The sequence below is a fragment of the Dasypus novemcinctus genome, chromosome 4 (assembly GCF_030445035.2).
Source record: "Dasypus novemcinctus isolate mDasNov1 chromosome 4, mDasNov1.1.hap2, whole genome shotgun sequence".
Taxonomy (NCBI): Eukaryota; Metazoa; Chordata; class Mammalia; order Cingulata; family Dasypodidae; genus Dasypus; species Dasypus novemcinctus.
In genome coordinates this window covers 117,248,100-117,254,099 of record NC_080676.1, presented here as the reverse complement: position 1 = coordinate 117,254,099, position 6,000 = coordinate 117,248,100, and positions in this window count along the sequence as shown.

Below are 6,000 nucleotides of genomic sequence, written 5' to 3'. Positions count from 1 at the left end.
TTTGCATTTAATGTTTCCTCCCTTTGGTCTAGGTCTTTCTCCAAATGCATCACTAGTTGATATGTGGTATTAATCCCTCATTGCCAGGGAGGCTCATCCCTGGGAATCATGTCCCCACTGGGGGGAATGCAGTGAATTTATATGCTGAGTTTGGCTTAGAGCAAGGCCACATTTGAGCAGCAAGGAAGCCCTCAGGAGGTAACTCTTAGTTAATATATATTACCAGGTCAGGTTTTGATTTCACAAGAACAAGGTTCATAAGTATAAGCAGCAGTATCAGTGGCTTAGCTTATTGGTCTGCTCTCCTTTTCTAGGCACTGCTCATGTACTCCAGAGATTCTCACCACTCAATGAGAGAATGTAGCAATACTCACCAGAATGAAAATTCAGTACTCCATTGGTTATTCTGTGGGTTTACACACACCAAGACAAAAGCCCATGATACTCACACTCCAGAAAGGCATGTCCCAGTTGCACCCACACATGCACATCCCACCACCATTGATATCCTGGACCAGTGATCCTCCCTGACCATAGCTGAAACCCTTCTGCAACCCAAAATCTCCCCCCAAATAAAGCCAATAACAACAAAAAATAGCAACAATACAATTTTTAAAACAACAAAAACAAAAAACCTTAAAAAATATTTTGCATTGTGCCTTTCATCACTGTAAAAGCTCTTATCTTTCACATATATTGACATTTTCTTCTGTATGTTCCTCCAATGTCTTTTTTTTTTTTCACTTTATTTTCTGAGAGGCTTTAGGTTACAGAAAAGTCACATAGAAAATACAGGTGATTCACATACACTGCACTCCCTCCCTCCCACATCTTTCCCTACCAAGAGCATCCTGCATGAGTATGATACATTTGTAACAATCAATGAATAAATATCAAAGCATTGCTACCAACCCGAGTCAGTGGTTTACATTATGGTTTACCTTTTACACCATATACTTTCATAGGTTATGACAAAATGTATAATGGACTGTATCATCATTGCAAGATTCCACAGACCAACTCCAATGCCCTAAAGATGCCCCATGTTCCACCCATTCCTTCCTCCTCTCCCCTCATAGCCTATGGCAACCTATAAGACTCAGCTATACACATTAATACTGAGGGCTTGACATACTGGTGTGTTATCTTTTGTTAAGCACTGACTATGTCCTTGAGATTTTTTTCCCCTCTATTTGAGAATGTAAAAAGACTCCCCAAGGTGAGAGTTCAATATTTTTTTTGTTTACCCACTGAGATAACACCCTATGCCAAAATGAACACATTCATATTTACTTTCTCTTTAAACCCAGCAAGTCAGTCAAGTCTTCCCTATGATGCCGTCTCTCTAGGTCTGACTTCTCTTGACTCCCTCTTCCAAATTATGGACCCTTGTGATTACATTTGAGCCACCAGGATAATCTAGGGTTGTCTCCTTTTCTTAAAGTCAATTTATTAGCAATCCTAATTACATCTGCAGTCTTAAATTTCCCTTTTTCACATAACAAAACATATTCACAGGTTCTAGTGATTAGGATGTGAACATCTTTGGGGGAGGTCCAATATTCTTCCCATCACAACCTGTGGAAAGCAAAGCAAAGATGTTTACTGAGGAGCAGAGATTAAGTTTAGGATCTTCCATGGAAACGGGCCTTGCAGAGCACCTGGAATCTCCACTGAAAACCATGAAGGACTAGGCTGTATCCCAGAGACAGACCAACCAGAGGATGACTGACCAATATTGTAACTCCGCTCCAATTCAGAGGAGCCTCTCATTTGAGATACTCAGACCCCACTCTCTGCCTAGCAGACAAAAAGAACCCTGTAGAAGAAAATAACATATTTTATGCCATCCATAATTTTTCTTATATTTATTCCAAAATTACTGACAGGAGTACCATATGTCCAAACACCAGGAGAGAAAATACAAATAGCATCACAAATGAGGTCAACATTGAAATTAGTAGACAATGATTTTGCAATACCTATGATTAAATGTTGCAATAACATAGATGAAAGAAGACTATCACCAGTGAATTACTAAGTATTTTAAAAATTGAATGGAATTCTAAAACAAAAAAGCAATATTTAAAATTGAGAACTTAATAGGTGCCTTACTGTATAATCTAGGATTAGTGAACTATAATTGATAGAAAATATCTAAATTCTCCAAACAGGTTGAAAAGAAAATATCCTTCAAAATAAAAAACATATTCAGACAAGCAAAAAAAATGAAAATAATAAAAATAAATAATTAAAAGACTTCAGTATCAGGAGACCTGTACTAAAAGAAATATCAAAAATTCTTATGTCAGGAAGAAAATTAAACCAGATAGAAAACTGGAATGCAGGAAAGAATAAAGATCAACAGAAAGAGAAGTCTGTGGGTAAAATTGAGTAAATTTATGAATCTATACCTAATATAAGTGTATGCTATGATTTTAAGCTGCCTGTATCCCAGAAAAAGATGCTCTTAAATCTAATCCATTCCTGTGTTTGTGAAACTTTTGTAAATAGGACTTTTTGATGAGCTTACTTCAGTTAAGGTATGGCCCATCCCAGTCAGGGTGGGTCTTTTTCCGATTAGCAGAGTACTTTACTAGCAGAATGAAATTCAGATAGAGTGAGAAAAAAATGAGAGAGAGCAGCCAGAAGCTGCTAGGGAACCTAGAAAATAAAGAAGAGACTGTTACGTGCATTGCTATGGGACAGAGGAATGACAGATCACCTCCAGCTAGCCTCAGAATGCCCGTCATTGGTAAGACTGTATTGCCTCAATGACACCTTGATTTCTTTTAGGTTCAAACCTATGAGCAAATAAATTCCCATTGTTTAAACCAACTTACTGCATGGTATTTGATCGAGCAGCCAAGGAAACTAAAGCAATATAATACAGATATTATAAAATATAAGCACATAATTAAATACAAACTTCTAATCACAATAGCAAGAAAAGGTAAAATAAAAATGAAATTTTTTTAAAGAAATTTAAGGAACCTCTTTAAAAGTCATATTGAAAGGCATGACATTTAGACATATAGAAAGATAAAACATTCTTTGGGGGGAATAGTTAATATTTATTACTACCTAGGTATCCATTTTCACTTAAACATACGGAAATATTTGTGAATCAGCCAAAGAGACAAAATTTCAACTTCATGACATAAAAAATACTCATGTGCAAGTACCAAGCATAGTTAAGCTTACTGAACCTTAATCATGCACATTAAGACACAAATAAAAAATTAGTAAATGTTTAAAATAAAAATAGTACAAACAACATTTTTACTGCAGTGCATCCAATCTAGAAATTAGTAAAAATAAAAATGTCAATACTCTGAATTTTTTTTTTAATTTCTCTAAACAATTCTTGGAGTAAAGGGAAAATCACATGCCAAAAAAAATGATGATGTTGAAAATAAAATCAATAAAATGGTGAAACTGACAACTTCATAAGATGTTACTAAAGTAATTCTTAGAAGAAAACTCAAAGATGGAATTTAATGAAAACAAATTAATCAGGAGTTTGGAACAAGTAGTATAAAAAGAAAATATTAAGCAGAGCAGATGGAAGAAAGTAATGAAATTAGATATAGCATGTTTAAAATTTAGAAAACAAAAACAGGAAATAAATCAAAGATTTGTGAAAAGCTGACTAATCAGTTTTAGAATGAAGAAGCTGGATTATAGACAAGAAAATGAGAACTAGACATGAAAAAATAATAATGAATTTAACCACACACAGACTAAATTTTTTGTGTGTGAAAATTCCATAAGCAAATCCATAACCAATGGGAGAAACATTCCAATAATATGAAAGACAAATTCAATTTATAAGGGAAAAAGTACAAATATGTTTAATCTCAAAATTAAAAACTGCAAATGGAAATAAAATATATAGTTTTTCACTTGCAGATTGGAAAAGATTAATAAAATATTTGATAAAATTCATTTTTTGTAAGAATTTGGGATGCCTGACAGCCCTGTGCATTATTTTGGGAACTCTAATTAGTGTGACATTTTTGTAAGTAAATAGCAATCAAAACAGATTTTTGTTGATCAAATACATCAACCTAAATATTTTCCTTCTAGAAATTTCATCTCTTTATTGAAACAACTATGCCAAAATATAGGCTTAAATCTATGCAATGGCTATAATGTTTGGTGCAAAATTATTTGAAAACCCTATCAAAGCTAGACATTTTATAAAGAGGTTGTCGTCTTTATAACATAATTTATCCAAATGTGGAAGGAAGAAAACGAAGTAGAGGCATAATGAAAATGAAGGAAAACAAAAAGCTAGGTACAAAACAATATGTATAAAATGAATATGTAGATATACGTGTTTATGTTAGATTTCTGGAAGGATATTTAAGAAAGAGTTGAAGGTTTTTACCTTTTGTTAGTTGAAACAGAGTGAGAGGAACTGGAAAATTAAAATTTTACCCTTCATTTTAAGTACTTCTATATTATGTTCTAAACCATGTATTATTTCAGAAATACCAATTACAATAAAAAGTAAAACAAATGCATGAATGCACAGGATAAATAAAATTTTGTGTCACCTTAGAGTTATTTGCTGAACAGTGTGCTGACCAAATGTGAAGGATATCCTTAGCGGTACTGGAACTCGAAGCAGATGCAGCTAAAATGGTACTACACCCATGAGTGTGTCTTATTTGAGAGAGTTTGATGTACCCCAATAGGATAACCTAAAAGAAGGACTGGTTCAAGACATCCTCTACCCCCCTCAAGTAACTGTCCAGGCTAGTCTGTTTCAACTTGAATGGTGCTAGACATTCCCTATTGTAAAGTTCACAGTGTATGATTAAAGACTGTGACACAAGAAAAGGCAAAACCCCATCCAAGACCCACATGACTGATGGAGCAAACCAAGGCCTAGGTGTGCATAAAAGCAACCAACCATCTCCTCACAAGAACAAAGAAACCACAGGGCAACAGAATAGGGTGAGATAAGAGTCTCCACTCCCTCCTGACCAATGCTCCATCAGCCCCTTTACAGTCCAAGAATACATCACTTCCTGGCCCATTACCCCAGTAACTATACAAGGGAAAGAATTTGCTTTTCAATCCCTCATTGACCCCAGGCCATATACAGTTCCTAACCTCCTCCCCTTGAACTAACAATTCCCCTGCCTTTTGAATACTGCATAAATTTCTAACCACCATACCCAAGAGTGGGCTGCAGTCTAATCGTCAGATCTCTACTGGGAGAGCTTCTCAATAAACTTTCTGCCTACAATCATGTCAGTCTCCATGTCCCAGCGAGCGCCAATTTTTCTCTAGCAAGTGGGAACTTGGAAGTATGGCCGTCAGTGATATGCACAACTTGTTTTACAGATGTCAGATTAACTCAGAAAAACAAACTATCAGTGATAGATGTTTCACGTGGGGGAAATATACCTTTGGTTTCAGGTCTCGTCTTCCATCTCCCTGCATTAAAATGCACAATAACCAATATAACATTATTAAAATATCTCACAGAAAAAGTCAGTTTGGAACTCTAAGAAATGTATTAGACCATGAAATTGTGCCATTAGTTGGAGAAGAGAACTGGCTATTGTCAATTAAGTGTTAAATAGCTCATTCCCCCCTTTATTTGATTAGTGGTTTAAATTGTTTACCAATAAAGGACTGTGTGAAAGTCTGCCATACACACATCACAATGTCGTTCCCTACCCCACCCCAGCACATTTCAAAGACCTTAAGGAAAGAATATGTTACTATTGGAAATGTGATAGAACATTAAAATTAAAAATATATTAAATCAGCTTCCAAAGTTCTGAAAACATTTTTCTATTTTTTGGAAATAGTATAACATAAAAAAAATTTCACATGAATAAAAACAAAAACAAAACAAAATAAAAATCTCCATACCAAGAAGAGAACTACCACCATTATGTGATGCTGTCATGCCTCTGAACTTAAAACACTTTGTATTTTAACACTGATGAGAAAAAAGTAGGAGAATGTGGAATGTCA